General features: G+C 36.2%; 1 long non-coding RNA gene across 4 annotated transcripts in view; it reads left to right on the plus strand.

The window, feature by feature from the left end:
- Window positions 1–18,232, plus strand: part of LOC141420907 (uncharacterized) — a 74,351-nt gene that overhangs the window by 40,537 nt on the left and 15,582 nt on the right. For 3 of the 4 annotated variants that reach the window (XR_012445629.1, XR_012445632.1, XR_012445631.1), the window contains 2 exons: window positions 13,621–13,725; window positions 15,238–15,431. This is a non-coding gene — a long non-coding RNA (uncharacterized lncRNA). The remainder of the gene's footprint in view (window positions 1–13,620; window positions 13,726–15,237; window positions 15,432–18,232) is intronic. The other variant, XR_012445630.1, reaches the window with a different exon arrangement.

Genomic DNA, 18,232 nt, shown 5'->3' on the forward strand with positions numbered 1-18,232 from the left:
ATTCCATCCATTTTGACATTGTCCTGCCTTCTCCCCTCTATATATGGCCTCCTCCAGAAGCCCAGATAAGGGCAATATTGGAATAAATGAAACAGTGCAATGATAAACACACAAAATTGAGTAGTATGCTAAGGAAATAAAATATACTCTTCTTGAGTTACACAGAGTTATGCACATCTATAATCCCAGCTACTCAGGAGACAAACACAGAAGGTACAAGAGTTCAAGGCCTTCCCAGGCAAAGTTAGCAAGACTATCTCAAAAACAAAATACAAACAAAAGGGCTGGAGGCATAAGGCGCTCATCTAGCATGCTTAAGGACCTGAGTTCAATCCCAAATATTGCAATATTACACTATATGTGTACATATTTTATTGCATACATATGTTTATGTATATATATATATGCATATGTATATGTACACTCTTCTTAGTGATGCTTTAATTTTGGGAAAGTTTGAGTAAAGGGGTGTCAGAGAGGAAAGTAGGAAACTTCAATTCTAAATAAATAACAGGTTTTTGGATGGAAGAAAATGATGAGCCTAGTTTGGGACATAAAGATAAACATAGACAATAGATGTTAGATAAGAGAATTTTAAGTTTCACAGAAACTCCATGCCAAACTCAAGACTACTTCTCATGTCAATGACTTATTGTGCATTTAATTTGTAGACATTTGAATTACATGTTTTTAAAAACAAGACAGATATCTGACAATTCAAGGAACTATTAGTGTCTTTAAATCTTCCCCTTTAAGGGACTATGAATGATGCTTTTTAGCTTTTCTGCACTGACTTGCAAGACCACTGCAAATGACAAATGACAAAATAATTTCTGATTTTCTGGGTGGTGCCAAGCATCTTGTCAGCTGTAACAGACAGTTGGCCCACAATCTTTAGATGTTACTCTATTCAGTGTTTTTGATTTAATTCCAGGGCCAGGCTATGAATAGCTAACTTGGTGAGATTTGCCTTTAGTTTGCTTGAAATGCTTTATTTGATGCCAATTCATAAATTATGCTTGCTGCATTACAGAATCTCATTATCCTTCATTACAAAAAGCATACTAAATAGACGTTAGTATTACATGTCAAGCACTGCCTGTGGGATGAGACAAACAGTGAAAGCAGTGGCATTGCAGCTTGCTGGCACAGAGGCAAGACAATGCAGACTCTAATGCCTGTGTCTTTGATATATAGCATAACACAAGTCTCATGATTCAAGACCAAACTTAGGCTAATGTCTGACTATTAGATAAGTGAGGAGATATTTATTATATCCCAGTTCTTTCCAAGAACTGTAGCGATTTCAGTGCCTAGAACATAAGTGACTGGAGAATGGTGGTGAGGGTGAACTTAAGTATGATATATTTGATATATTGTAAGAATATCTGTAAATGTCACAAAATACCCCCACCCATCACAATAAAAAAGTGACTTTTTAAACAAAAGTGAGTGACAACTAATTACAAATTTTAAAATATTTGTAAAAGAGTTTCAAATATTCTTTGCATAACAAAGGTTTACAACGTTTATGAAGGTTTCCCTTCATAGGCTAGGGATGGACCTCAGTAGTATACTGCTTGCCCAGCAGTGGGCTTGATTGCTAGCAATAAAACATAAATAATAAATAATAAAGATTTACCTTCACATGCATGTACACCTATCTGTAATTTTCCCTCATTTTGTTATTTACTATAATGCTTGCAAAGCACTTTGTGATGACGAAGAATTAGAAGGCACAGTCTGTTTCTGCAAGGAGCTTATGGTGCACTGGTGATAATATAGCAAGTATAATGGGAGAACCAGAATACTACTAAATGTCAAGTCAAGAATTTCAGATAATTACGTCATTTTAAAGATGTTCATGCTAAACAACTAGTGCTATAGTTTGAATCTGAAGACCTCAAAGACTCCCCCAAAGGTCTATGTGGTATAGGCTTGGTCCCCAGTTTGACAATATTGAGGTGGATTTGGGGAATTTTATGAGGTGGGGCTAGTGGGAGTTAGGTCATTGGGTGTGTTCCATTGAGGAGGATGTGGGGACCCTAGCTGTTTCTCTTCCTCTTTCTACCACTTTCAAGCTACCAGGAGATGTGTACTTTTTGCCAATATGTGCTGCCTACCTTTGTGCACTGCTTCAACACAAGCCTCAAAGCAGTAAGACCACCCCACCATGAACTGAAACCTTCAAAACTGTGAAACAAAATAAACCTTTCCCCTTTTTTTAGGTTGATTACCTCAGGTATTTGGTTAGACTAGTGAAATCCTATGTAACATCTAGGAACTGAATGTCAATACAATTTTTTTAAAACTTACTCAAGGAGTTTTGGAATAACTTCTGAAGAGAAGCAGTGTCATTATTTAACATATTCGTTAGGGTCCCACAGACAACAGAAGCAATAGTGATATTGACCACATGTAAGTAGATTTATTATGGATATTGGCTCATGAAATTATGGAGATTCAGAGCTGGGTGCCAATGGCTCATGCCTGTAATCCTAGACACTCAGGAAGCAGAGACCGGGAGAATCAAGGTTTGAAGCCAGCCAGGAAAAATAATTAGTGAGACCCTATCTCGAAAATACCCAACACAAAACAAGCCTGGTGGAGTGGCTCAAATGGTAGAGCACCTGCCCAGCAAGCGTGAGGCCCTGAATTCAAGCCCCAGTATCAGAAAAAAAGAAAAGGAGGAAATTATAGACTCAGAAGTCCCATGATAGTCCCTGTGTAAGTGGAGAAGTAGAAACCTGCTGGTACAAACCAGTCTGAATCCCAAGGCCTGAGGACCAGAGGAGTCCATGATACGTTTTCCAGAATCCTAAGGCCCAAGGATCTGGGCTCTGATATGCAAGATCAGACAGATGGATGTTCCAGCTCTGGGGAAAAGAGAATTTGCCCTTATTCCACCTTTTCATTCTATCCAGGCCCTGAATGCATCAGATGGATGATGCCTGTTCACATTAATGAGAGGAGATCTTTTTAATCTGCTTGTTCAAATACAAAGATGTTCTAGAAACACTTTCAGACACATGTGGAGATCATACTGTACTAGGTTTCTGCATATCCTTTAACCCAGTGAAGATATAAAAGTAATCATCACACTTAGAAAAAGGGGTATAGAGATTTTTGAGGAACTGGTTTTCAAGAGATTTAGCAACAGGAGAATTCAGTAATTCAGAAAACACAGGACATGTCATCACATTATGATACAAAGTCCTGATAATATTAACAGGATTGTTAGCTGATTGACTGTTAGTTCAAAGCAATGTTTGGGACTTTTTGCTGAAGACAAAAAAGAATGGTGATGATAGGGTAACAGGGACCACATGTAAGAGGGCTGGCCCCATTTTCAGATAAAAGCCAGATCTTCATCACGTTCTAAATTGCTGTGTCATGAGGATAAGCTGTGGGCAAGAGGAGTGAGGTAACCACAGCTGCTGAGTTGTGTAAAGAGCACTAGAGCTATAGAGCTAGAAATGTATCTTATTTGTCAGAATATCATTTGTCTGACTAAATGGAAAGAAAGGAAGTTCACACAAATTCAAGTAAGGGAACATAGACTGATTTTATTGTTCCTAACCTAGTCTACTTTGAAAATGGAAGAAATTGAAACAATCTAACCAGTTCAGAGAAATGAACGCAGTCATAGTTGACCTAATCAGATTTCCACAGGGAGCCATAATAAATGGAACAGGCTCAGAATGGATGTGCTGAGAAGATGATTATCATGACAGACCTATGTGGTTCCTTTATGAAATAGAAGTGGAGAATGAGAAAAAGCAAAGTTGAATTTCATTATTTTCTGACTGTGGTGTTACAGTGCAGAAAATGAACTCAAAGCCTAGTGCTCTGATGTGCTGAGAGCCTTTACAAGCTCTCTCAGATTCAAGGTCCCTCTGACCTTCCTTCACCCACCCCCAGCCCCTGGGGAGAGAGAAGCTTTCTGCAAATTTCCTTTCACTGGAGTCATCTCATTAGATTACAGATATGGCAAAATATGATAATTTTGGATCTATGAAAAGACATTGTCTTCTTTCTGAATTTGCATTAACTAGAAAAGATTAAACTCATCATAGGAAGAAAGACTGAAGCTGTCATCACACCTGGATTGACTTTTTGCCACACACCATTGTCTTCTGTTGTGGCCTCAAAAAAGAAACATTTGTTAACCACTGTGTGTTCTGCAACCCCAACACTTTCTGCCAGGCTATGTTGTATAAACCCACTGGATTCCCCTGAAACAATTGTTATCCTCATAAAAATCAATTACACTCCTATTCCCCCCTCCTCTGTGGAGAGAGGTACAGAAGCTTCTGAACCATGTGGGCCTAGTAGGCAATCACACTTTGCAGTTTCTTCTGTGCTCATTAGTGAATTTGGATACCATTTTCTCCTGTTAATCTGCCTGCTGTCAGTTCTCTTCCCTGAGCCTTCATGAGGCAGAAGGGATTTTACTCTTACCCCAACACAATAAGTATTAAAATGGAGTAAGAAGGAAGAAGAGTGGAAGAGATAAGGAAGTTACTCTGTTAATGGCTTGTAGAAACCAACAGAACAGACAACCTAAATCTTTCCAGCTAACTCCAACCAAGCCAAAAGCAACAAACACTTCTTAAGAGGTGTTTCAGTTTGCATTATCACACCTCTCTCACCAAAACCAATGCAGATTCAATGTAAACAGCATATAATTTCTTCCTTCCTCCCCTTAAGCCTCTAAATTTTATAAAAATACTCTTAGCCGTAGCCTCCAAAGCAATATTTCTCATTTTTTCTAAAGAAATATTTAATAGTTATGTCTTTCTTTTTTCTTTTTGGCAGTACTGGGTTTTGGAACTTAAGGCTTTGCTCTACCACTTGAGTCATGTCACCAGACCTTTTGCTCTGCCTATTTGCCCAGGCTATCCTGAACTGCTATTCTACTTTACACTGCATGACAGGAGCATGCTCCCACAAACAGCTTTTTTCCATTGAGATAGGGTCTTGCAAATTATTTTGCCTGGGCTGGGCTGGGACTGTGACCCTCCTGATCTCAGCCTCCCAAGTACCTTGAGATTACAGTTGTATACTATAGTACCCAACCATGAGTTGAGATGGGATCTCTCAAATGTTTTGCTCAGGCTAGTCTTGAACTGTGATCCTTCCAATCTCAGCCTCCCAAATAGCTAGGATTATAGGTGTGAGGCACAGGTGTCTGGCTGGCTATGTGTTATTTTAATGTGAGCAAATAAATTGATCACTGAAATAAAATATGTCATTGTGGGATTTTTAAAGTAATTCTCTAAAAGATCCCTTTATAAAAAAATGAAAGAAAACCTAAATGTCAGTGATAGATAAAAGATATTGTTTTTCCATATTTTCAGCCTAGTTTGTCACTTATATGCCTCATTTTTTCTCTGATGACTTACAGAAAAGAACTTTTTAAGATTTTCAATTTTCTGATGGAAACTGAAAATAGGTAAGCTTTCTGGCCAGTAAACCTCAGGAAATTGCAATATTCAGTGAAGACTGAAACACTCAGAATACCACCTGCAAATGGGAAATGTCCCAATAGCTTTCCTCATGGCTAATTAAAGATTTGTGCAAGATAAAGTAGTGTATCTCAATAAAGTGCATTCCACTGGTGACAGTTGCAGAACAAATTGTCACCTTGATTCAAACAAAGAAATCCCATGTGGCATGCATTTGTATGCAGCTTTTGTTCTCACTTATCTCTCCTCATTTGGCAGGTAGATGCTGATCTTATTGTGCTAATTTATTAGGTCCATATTTTTTCCAGTTCAAATTGAACTACTTCAAAATTTACAAGTTTTGTACCTTTAAGGAACATTTTACTACTTTCAGTTACACTTCCTCTATAATATTGCTGTATTTCCCATTGACTGAGTCATCCCTGGTTAAATATCAAAATAATAAGTAACAGCAAAATGCTTAGAGCAGCTGAAAACTGACTTGCTGCTGCTGTATTCTAATTTATTTTTAGGGTTTCCAAGAAAGCAAATTGTTCAACCATATTCAACCCAGCATCTAAGATGTAATAAGAGGTAATAAAAATTTCCACCTCCTCACATGCATTTCAAAGAAAGTCCACTTGATGGTCCTTCCTTCTGTCTGGCTTTAAATATGCATGGAGACTGAAATATGGTCACAAAATAAGAGTTCTTTGAGGTCATGATTCTCTTGTCTCTGAAGAAAATGTATAGCCATCATAATAACTATTTTGCGAAGGGAATTGGGAGAAATGGGAAAAAATTCACAGTAGCTTCATGGTAGACTTTACAGGGATCTACTATTCATTCACTTGAAAAAGTGGAAACATTTTAATACTCTATTCCAAATGGATAGAAATAACTTAGCCAGTGCAATGATAATTGGAGTCAGGTTGTATTGGGCTGTATATTGAAGCCCTCACAGTTTTGCCTCACTTCCATGGGCAATTGAAAGTTCACTGCTTGTTTTGCCTCAGGGTGATCAATTGCTCAGGGAACTATTCTGCACATTTCCCCATGAATGGGAATGATTTCTGTCTGGTTCCATGAATTTTTATTATATTTTGTATAAAATTGGCAGTCTTACCTGTCACATATTTCCAAACGGAATGTGATTACTGAAAGGTTTTTCCCACTAATTGGTTTTGGTTTAGGATTCCCCAAACTCACATCTTTATATCTAGTGGTGCATGTGTCTCAATTACAAAGTAACTTAAAATTTTAACATTGCTTTGTTAGTATTTTTATCTTCCCATTCCATGATATGAAATGGCAAAGTAATTTAACAGAAGATTGGTACAAGTCATATAAACAGCCCTACAGGCAAGCCATATTGGTTACTGTATGATCCATGGGCAAAATGGGTGACAATAGGGGTTTATGCTTATATAATATTGCTATGTTCACTCTTTATGGATAAGATTTAGGACAACAAAGATACTCGAATACAATGTATCTATTTCTTTACTAAAAAGCTGGAAGTAAGATACTTTAAATGTTCCATGCAAATGGATTATATCTGAAAACTTCACATTGAAATTTCCTTTCCAATATGAGCTATTTTTCCCCCAGTGCTTATTAAATATTAGTGATGACTATCAATATGCTGGACCGAAGTTATTTTAGGGCTGTAATTAGTCTAATTTTGTTCTCATTCTCAGCATGAAAATATTGCCCTTAGCATTCATAAGTCACAAATATTTTGCAAGTATCAGACCATGTATCAAAATGGTTCACAATAATATACTGCTCCAGCTTTTTAAGAAGTTAATTTTATAATGCACTCAATATATTTAAATATCAGTAAATGTATATAACCTTAAAATAAGGTATGGTATGTATTTTAAAGTTGCATTATCAAGAAGTTTACTAAAGGGGAAAGTACTTCAGCAAATTCAATCTTGTCTTGAATTGTACTACCATCATTGTAAACTAGGTCTTCTGCCTGTTACTCCATTTGGACACTCCACTTCTCAGAGCCTGGTATCAATTAACATCACACAGAAGTTCATTCCATTACCAAAGGTCATCACAGCTTCATGCAGTCAACACTGGTCATGTTTAACTTTGAGTGAAAATTTAAAGGGGCCTCTGAAAAGACTGTATTAAATAGAGCCAATTACAATATACAGGTTAGGTAAAGAATACAGAAATTTTGAGTAACGTGCTTTAATATGCAATAAAATTCCACTTGCTTGGCAAATATTCTTAAAGTAAATAGATTAAGAGTTGGGATCTGGTTCCTCTTTGCTATGAATGTTGCTTGTGAATGCCAATACCTGGTGAAGAAACAGGAAAGGAAAGGGTATTCATGAGTAATAGTTATTGCCCAAATGTGTCCTAGAGGCCATACACAAATGATCTCCCTCCCAAATAGTATTACGGTGAATAAATATATTGAACTGTTTTCACACTGCGAACCTAAAATTTATTTGACTGTTGTATCTTTTATTCAAGGGACAGGAGAACTGAGATCTGTAAAGAAATTGTAAGAAATGAAAGTATATTACATAATTGTAAATATTTTCCAAAATAACATTCACAATGAATGCAACTCTACTCAAGATCTAGAGAATTTTTGGTGGTAGAGTAAGGTGTTATTTCAATTAAATAAAAATAGGTCTATACATGTATACAGGTATACAGAAAGAGATTGAATAAAAATTACATTTTATTTAAAAAATAATTTAAATTCATTGACTTTTTAAAATTGTTACAGGTTGTAATAATCTTACATATAAGAGATGAATATAGGATTTTTATATTTATTAGTATGAGGAATTAAGTCTTCCGAATTTTTACTTTTATCTGAGTAAGGGTTTCATCACGACACTTCCGTACATGCATTTACTTTAATCGTGTTCATCCCCTCTATTGGTCTTTCCCTACCTCCCAGCTCCCTTCCTATCCCACCTCCTTAGTAGCTCCCCTTTTACTTTCATGACCTTGATTGTTTTGTATTTTTTGTTTTATTTTTGAGTCTCTAGTTTCCACAAATGAGAGGAAACACATACTGCTTGTCTTCCTGGGACTGGCTTATTTCACCTTACACGATGATCTCCAGTTCCATTCATTTTCAGCAAACATGATGCCATTCTTCTTAAAGGCTGAGTAAACTTGCGCAAAACATGTATTTTTGTATGAGTTACATTTCATATTTTTAATATATTGGGATATTTTCCTTTTTGTTTCCTAGATTCTGAAAGAGTTAAATGGTCACAGAAGTGTTTCAAGTTCAGAATAAACTCAATTACAGAACCTTCTGGGGATACTAGTTTGTTAGTTTTTTACAATTATCTCAAAAAGTTCCTGAGCATTTTTTGTCTATTTAGTTGCCTATTTCATTTTGTAGCCACTTTGATAATTTATATTTTCCTTGAAAATTTATTTCCACTTTATGTAGTTGTATTGATTTTGTAAAACAAAAAATATTATACTTTTATATTCATGCTAAATTTTGTGCAATTATTCTACTTTGTTGTTGAGATTAACGGGTTTATATATCTTCTTTTCAAAGAAATAACTCATGCATATATTTAATAATATGAGGGTTTATTCTGTTTTCTAATTATGTAGTTATATATTTTACTTTTGAATCACTGAAGTTGCTTTAGGCTTGCACTCATTTTGTGACTATCTTTTAAAATTTAGATCTGATTTCTGATTCATTTTTCAAAGATTCTCTTATATAATTAAAAAGAGTACAGACTCTTTTGTCAGTGTGCTATTATATGATTCATATACATTGATATGCAGTGCATTGATAGTTCCATAATTTTACTTAGATTTTGTTTTTTAGAAGGAAAAAATAATGTTGAAAACTATTCCTTTCCTGATAAAATATGTATGGCTTTTTAAAATCAATGCCTATCATCTATTTCCATGTTTTATAATCAGCATAAATTATTTTACCACAAAATACTTTGTATTCTTGTCAAGATCTGTAAATTCATTATTAGAAGCAATCCTCTTATACCAGTACAAAGCAATGATCTGACTAGGAAAATATGTCATATGAAATAACTAGAAGAAATTAAAAAGATAAGGTCTAATTGTTCTCAAATATGATACTACTATGTATAATTTGTTAAAATTTCTTTCATCTAAGATAGTTGTGTATTTTTAAATATGATTATGCCTCAGATCAATAAATCCAAAATTTACTACTTTTCTTTGTAGGTGACTTTTACCAATACAAAACTCTAACTTTTCAAATTATAGATAATAAATGCTGTTTTACATTTTATGTTTATAGCTCTGATGCCTTTGAGAGTGAAAAATCTATTCCTACACATCAACATTCAGCACTTATTCAAGAAAAGGACATAGAGGATTTTCACAGTGGTTTCAGACTGTTGATTACATCTGCACACCAACTTTAGTACGGTGTTTAGAACATCTTTAAGTCCTTCCTTCCTTCAAAATGAGGAATTCATAAAGCAATGATTTTTGTGAAATTTAACTGGATGGCACATACAGGTTCTTTTAACTTATTTGTAATCAATTTTGCCATAGGCAAAATATGGTTTAGAATATCTTTACAGTTCATTTCAGATATAAAGTTTCACTCTATTTAATGATCTGTGATAGTATATGTTTTCAAACTTAGCACACATTTTCTTATGTATTTTTCTGTGACATTCACCCCAAACCAAAAACCAAACAACTATATTATTGTCTTGTGTTCTACTGATCTATTTCTGTGTAACTGAAAAGGGTTTATAGGAAATAGAAACTTATACTTACCATGTAAAGATTATTAAAAAGGAAGGATCAGTCAGCATCACACAGATATAAAAGTTGTAGAAATTACCAAGGAAGGTTTGAAAATGGGAAGGCTAGAGGGTACAGAGATAAACACTGCTCATTTAATAAGTCTGCCTACTTGCCTACATAAAACTTATGGAAATTGAGCTCCTGTAAATGAAACTACCACTTACTTTCAAATTAACATATTGGGACCCAAGACTAATTTCACTTTCAATCATCTACACCCTAGAATTGAAAGCAGCTACATCTAAAGTTCTTTCAAACCCTAAGAGAAATACATCATTAAAAGCCTGTGAAAAGAGTTCAACTTAGCTGTCATTTCCTCTGGCATTAACTTGGAAAACAGCTCATTTCCATATACCTTTTCAGGCCCTGTAGATATTTTAGATACTTAATTTTAATGCATGCTAAATCATTGCACCCTGTAATAAAATTTTTTTTCATTTTACATCTGCAAAGCCTTTTTTATAAACAGAATTTCAAAATGGCGTTTCCCCCCCAGGAAAATATTTCAATTTAGTTTTCAATTAGGCAGATAGTTGTAAATTGAGTGAGGGCGCTCTCTTTTAGTAAGCTCTTTTTAGACTTAGGTTGGATGAGTACAGTGTATATCTGTCTCACTGCATCTCATTTTGGCTCTCTGGCACTGAAGATAATACAACAGTAAAGAACATGAACTGTTTTCCTTCAGCTCAGATAATGAGTTCATGGGTCATCCAGATGATGTCAGCAACATTTCTCATTCTCATGTGACAGTCACATTTTTTTAAAAAAAGGAAGATATCATTGTATTGTTAGTCTATAATTAATAACTCTTCAAGGGTAATTCCCCAGCCTTCAAGAAAGGGTGCATGAAGAAACACTAAGTGATTCTGGAAAAATAAGATCTTATTTGTACAATTTGACCATGAACTAGTGTGTTTTCAGATACTTCCTAAGGGACACATAACCAAAGTAACCATTTCTCCTTAATTAGTTGAGGAAGCGAAGTCTTACATCACCATAGGGAAGAAGCTGGAGAAAGTAGTTTCTTTTAAAGAATACTGCAGTCTGAGGAGAACAGTATCTCCTGCATTGGTTCTCTTACTTTATCAGCTCAGTTTGATGAGTTATGGTGGTAGGTAAATCAAGAGAACTGCTATTTCTGTGGGCCATAAAACCTAAGGTTACACTGGTGGAGATAACTGGTTTGACCTAAGAAATAAGGGTTTATCAATAGGTGCAGTAACTCACATCTGTAATCCCAGCTACTCAGTAGGCACAAGTAGGAAGGTGGGATCTAAGGCTGGCCCAGGAAAAAAGTGCAAGACTCTGCCTGAGAAATGGATTTTTTTTTTTTTTTGGCTGTACTGGTACTGGGGCTTGATCTCAGTGCCTCACACTTGCTAGAGAAGTGCTCTACCACTTGAGCCACTCCACCATTCCTAAGACCCAGTCTGGGAAAAAAACCGAAAAACAAAAGGTAAAAGAAGGAAGGAGTGTGGTTCATGTGGTAGAGCAATAGCACAATGGCCTGAGTTTAATCCCAAACTGCCTAAAAAGGAAATAATGAAAATAGAGTCCAGAGAGAGTTCTTTTTCTACCACTTCCACCATGAGAAGATATAACAAGACACCAGCAATCTACAAACCAAAAAGAACACTAAAGTCTTAGACTTCTAGAGTCTTAAACTGTGAGTAATATTTTATATAAGCCACCCAGTCTATAGAACATTGTTACAGCCACACAGAGTAAGACACTAAGCAAGTAGTGTTATAAACTTGAGAACAGAGATTTCCCAAAGACCATCAAAGCAAGATCAGTGGGTAAAGATGGAATATCAGTTCATGACAGAGTTAGAAGGAGTGCAGAAGAAATAGAAGATTTTACTAGAAGGAGCTAATTGATCAGAAGACAGAAACTAAAAAGAAAGGGACAAAGAGTAAAGGAGAATCAATTAGAGTAAAGGTGCAGACTTGTAAAAGTATTTGAAGTGATTGTGGCACTTTGGAGAAAAAAATGATTATTAACTTCAAGATTCTAATTAAAGTATGTAGCTTAATGTCTTACCTACTGTTTTAAAACTAATTTCTTTTTACTCCTGTGAGAAAAATCTTACAAATAATCACAATTTAAACAAATGCTTAAAATTAAATAATTATATACTATTGTTATGAATATAGAATATTCTTCTTTAGACAATTTTCAAAAATAATTTATCATTTTTAATACAGAATCACAGATCCAGAGAAAGAGTGAAATAAACATAAAGAAGGAGGACTTATTCATGTTTTAAAATTAATTTGTAGGCTTTATTACCATGGGCCTACTTTCTCTTCCTACTGATGAAGTAAATGATCTGGAAAGGCAGAAGTTCTTTTGTTGATTTATTTATAACTCACACAATACTATTTTAAAGGCTATATTTTATCTCAATGAGTTAATATCACTTTATAATACAGGAAAATATTTCGGCCTGCCCTTCCTGGTATCACTAAACTCATGGTTTCTTGGTTCTGGACTTCACACTGATTCCCAGGTCCCATACCCTGCTGTGGCCTGGTGACTTCCTGTATTGGAGTGGCTATAAAAAAAGGAAGCATTTTTAGTCTCTCTGCAGTTGTTCAGGTTCAGACACTAAAGTGCTCTTTTCATGAACTGCACTTGTCTCATTCTAGCTATTTGTTTGGATTTCTGATGCCCTACATAGCTATCTGTCATAGCAGGACTTACCAATATTAACTCTCCTTCAGCATGTCCTCTGCCCCAAATCCTTGCCAAGCCTGTGTGGAATTGCTTTGTCCCTCTCCTCAGAGATGTAGAGTTGAAACAATTTAAACTGTTCAGACCCTTGGAATAGGGAGGAGTAAGGGGATTTATTTTAAGAAGTATAACCTTAGAAAATCTTTCTACAAAGCAGTTTAAAAAAAGTTCTCTTTGGCTCTCCCCGCCCCCTTTTTTTGTGGTTCTGGGGTTTGAACTCAGAGCTACCCACTTCCTAAGCAGGCACACTCCAAATTGACCCATACTTCCAATCCTTTTTGCTCTTGTTATTTTGGAGATAGGGTCTCATTTTTTGCCCAGGCTGGATTGAATGTCAATCCACCAATTTTATGCCTCCCAACACTGCTGTGATGACAGGAGTGCACTACCATGCTCAGCTTTTCTCCACTAAGATGGGGTCTACAGAAGGAATACCTGGCATCTGTCTCACAAATGTTCTCAGGCTGACCTGGAGCCTCGATCCTCCTGATCTCAGTCCCCCAAGTAGCAAGGACTATGGGCGTGAGCTACCCTCTCTGGCTACATTGTATGTTAAAAGTTGCCTTAATAAAATTAACTCAGCATCTACATGAATCAATACTTTCATTGTTGTTATTCTCAGATGTAGTGACTGAAGCTCAAGGAAGCAAGAGGTCATGGAGATGATGTGGAAGATTGAGGACACATGGCCAGGTTTTTACTAGTTTGTCACACTGTTTCCAGCACAGTGAGTATCAATAGGATGGAGAAGGAATAGGAACACTGAGGTTTTAGAGCAGAGCCTTGTATTCACTGACATGTGGCTGCATAATACAACCCAGCAAAGAGCTAACTGCCCTCCCAGCACTCTGTACAGAGAGGAATGAACTGACTGTCTCCTACTTTCTCCCAAATAGCCAGAATTAGTTGATGCATCTCTTAAAATAATGCACGGTGACCTACCAGTTTTGTCTCATAATCAAACTACATTAGAATAAACAGAAATTTCTTTTAAACTGTGACTTGTTTTTGACCATTAGTCTTGATCTCAGCATTGCAGCTACTCATTTCCATACCATTTCACTATGTATTTTAGTGCTGGATTGAAAAAGGACTGCTTGGAGGGCTCCCACAGAGGTCTATGTTTAGCTAAGACTCTTCCATTGCATAGTTTTGGTGAGATTCGTGACAGCATCAGAACTGTGGTTCTGAAAGATTTATCTAGCAAGAGTTTAAAAGATGTGTTGAAATGGGACAAATGGATTTTAAAAGTGTTATACCCCTTTATGCATGACAGACACTATTATCAAATTTCCTCCTTTCTGAGAAAATACTGGTTATGGGAGCTTCTTAGAACTTGCCTGGATATCTCCAAGTAATATTTGGTTGAATAAGAAAAATCTGGCTGGTTAACTGTCAACTTACTTAAATAATGTAACTCAAAAGTAAATTCACTTAGTAATGACATGGTTAACTTTTTACATGTTGAATACTTTTAGCATTAACTTTTCTCTAGTCTTAAAATAATCTTGAAATAAAATTAATCTTCTCTTATATCCAGACATGCCTTTGAGATGTATGAATTTACATTCTCTGCCCAATAGGTACAATAAAGAATGTTGCACACACTGATAAAAGACCATAATGGCTGAACACACTTCTTTGTAAAATAGACTCACTTAAGTAGATAGAAAAGACAGACATCCATAGTGAAAAAATATACATCAAATTAGTTCTGTGTTGATAAAAATGATGCAATTCTTTAGCTATGGTGAACCAACTCAATGACACTAGAGTAACATGGCAGTGTTTGAAGCTAACAAGATTGAGCCTTTGATGGTATTAAAATTCATTTAATGTGTTTCTAACAATTATAACATTGTAACATCCCCCCTTAATTGTAGGTCCCTGAAAATAATGAGAGATATTTAATAAGCAAGCTTCTTTATAATTTACTTTGAAAATAACTTTTTTATGGGTCCAATAGAAAAAAGCCTTTGTAAACTTTTTCATAGGCTATTGCCAAAAGAAAATGAATCGCGTCTTTGAGACAGTCACAAACATCTGGTGCGGATGAGGAAGCGCACATTGAAAGCCAGTATTTATTCTATTCTCTGTATTTGAGCCATTCTCAACAAAGGCTGTTCCCAATCCTATCTTTCACACTGTCTTACTGCTGCACCAGATGTTGGAATAATTTTCTGTTCCTTCTGTAACAATTCAGTCTCCCTGTTTTGTTCTCACTTTTCCTTTATTCCAGAATTTGGGACTATTGAGGTCTGAAACATTCTCTGGACCCTCCATGACTTCTCCTTGGCCAGCACAAGGGCAAGTTCCAGAACATATGACCAGGTCAAGAACAGAGTCTGCATGAAATGTGCTGCTGATGAAGGTCTTGCCTACTGAACAGGATTAAACCTCCTCCAAGGGAGACCCTATAGGGTGAGATTAAATGTGAGCATCAGGGATATCTGCCTACTAAGTGGGAAGATTTCTTCGCCTTTGGAGAAGGGTCTACTATTTGAAGAAGTATAGGTATAGTTTGCGGCACAAATCCTCCCAAATCCTCCCCTCCCCCAGTCATCCTCTCACACTCAGAATAAGAGTGAGCCTTTTTCTCTTGTTCCTCCCTCACACCTAGGGTAAGATTATACTATTCTAATGGTCCAATATGATTTTCCAGGAGCACAAACATACAAATGTTAGTATAATCATACTTTCCCTCCAACTTGTAATTGACTGTAGAAATATCGTGCTGGAATAAACCATCACCATGACGTTTTCAGAGCTGTCAGCCATTCTGTTTGGCTCAAGACCTGCCTGCAGCCTCATAAAGCAGTGAAAAAATAATGATCCCTGTGCTGGTTCTGTGGTCCCATGTCACTCTCCTCTTTTTCTTATCCAAGCTAACTCCTAATACTTGGGAGAAATTCTCTGTTCTCTCTCCTTCCTCCCTGAGTCACTACTTAGCTCTTGGTTGAGTTTTACCCCTTTGCTCCCATGGCAGCTCCCTCTCCAGGGAGCCCTGTCCTGCTCCAAAAAATCTACTCCTTATTCTGTCCATCTACCCTTTACAATTTCCATTTTCCTGGTGGATGTGTTTTTTAATTTTCTGTACCTACTAGCTGGATACATATTGTCATGAAAATGTGAACTGATGAGTTGGTGGTCATGGCAGGAACAGAAATCTTATAAAATTGGTGTGACCTTAACTAGTAGTTAAGGTCATGAATAGCACTAGGAATAGATAATGAAGAATGGTCACATCATTCCACATCCCTACAATTTAGCCTATGTTACTTGTTTCCCCAGCATTTGTCTTCCTTTCTTCCTTGTCCCTTTAACCCCAATACTAATTTGCAGTTGTAGTATTGCCTAGATCCCATCAATCTAGGGCAATAAAAAGAGTTCACACTTGGAGGAATGTACCAGTAGAGAAGCAGCGAATCTAGGGAAAAAACTGAAGACAGGGCTTACCCCAATGTTACTGAAAAAATATCTGCAGTTATAACATCCACACCAGTAAATCCATTTATTCCACACATTAGAACTGCTGTCATAAGTGACCTGTTACCCTGTATAGTCTGCTTTTTCTTCTAGCAAAACAACTGGAAAGGTTAACCTTCTTAACAGTTCCTAACACTTTGGTTCTGTCTTCCTTTTCTATTGTGCTGGAATTCACTCCCTTGAGCTGCACCCCAGCCTTTAATTCACATCAAACAAAAATGGAGATGCTTCATCAGAAAGAGTACAAAGAGAACAAAACACCAACAATTCAATGAGAAATTTCAATAGATTTTGCTGTGTTTTTCAGGGGAAAATATCCACTCAAATTATAAAATATGCTTCATATAAAATTGTGAGTCAGGGATAAATATATGACCATACATTTTGAGAGCAAAAATCAAATTGAGAGCCAGGCTATCTTACCCTGAGAGAGAAGGAAGCACTGAGAAACAAATCTAGAGGAAAGACATGGAGAAATTACAGGAGGGTGCAAAGACCTACTAGTGAGATATCACTCTGAGGATCCCCTAGGGGATATCAAAGCTGGAGTCAGAATTCCTAAAAGACCAAATATTCAAAGCAGCTTCACAAAGCCATTATTTATATCCAGTTCAGATACAGACTTTCTGACCACATTACTGTATAAATGCCATACTGCAAAAGACTCATAAGATCTTTGTTTTTTTTTTCTTTCTTCCTCACAGAACATCACTTTTGGAACCAATCTCAAAAAATCAAATCCAGCCTGATTTTTAGAAAAGAAACTTGGCAGCTTCAGTTGTCACTCTGTGTTTACTAGTTTTAGCTGTGTATTCTGACCCATCGAGGAATGTCATTTCCTTTAACTACCACATATTATACATACAATATACATGTGCAAATATAATACACATATATCTACACATATTATACATGTATATATGGGTTCAGTGATGTGAAAAGTATATCAAAAAAGAGAAATCATTTCACAATTTCCTTTATCTGGACAATTTTAGAGACCCCCTTCTATTATTTTTATATATGAAATGACTGATGCCATGATCAATGTGAACATGAGGCTTTGAAAGCCCACACCAGCAAAATCACAATGAAAAAATGATAAATCTAAGTGATAAAAATGTAAGTCATATTCATGATACTTAGCAAGTATTAAATAAGAAAACGTTATTTAGTACTGATACATAGTACATGCATTAGATTCTATATCTTGTTTTCCCTTCACAAAATTGCTGAGGACTGGAGCAAATGAATGGGTAAGTGAAGAAATCAAGAAGTTAAATCATACATTTATTTTTTAACCAAGAGACTGTTGAGTACCATATGCTGTTATGCCATGTCTTGTAGGTGAAACAAATGAATCATGTCACCTAGTAGCTCAAAGCTAAATAGGAAAGACAGGAGTCCAAACAAATCATTACAATAGACACTGCACAAATCAGTGTGTGTATAAGTTACACATATGACTGATATGAATGGGCTCAACAAGTCTTCACAAATAATTAACAACACTTGGACAATTCTTTTTTTTTTAATTTTTATTGTTTTACTATTCATATGTGCATCCAATGCTTGGGTCATTTCTCCCCCCTGCCCCCACCCCCTCGCTTGCCACCCACACTGCCCCCTCCCTCTCCCCCTCACCCCCTCGATGCCTGGCAGAAACTATTTTGCCCTTATCTCTAATTTTGTTGAAGAGAGAGTATAAGCAATAATAGGAAGGAACAAGGGTTTTTGCTAGTTGAGATAAG

Source organism: Castor canadensis, chromosome 2 (genome assembly GCF_047511655.1).
Source record: "Castor canadensis chromosome 2, mCasCan1.hap1v2, whole genome shotgun sequence".
Taxonomy (NCBI): Eukaryota; Metazoa; Chordata; class Mammalia; order Rodentia; family Castoridae; genus Castor; species Castor canadensis.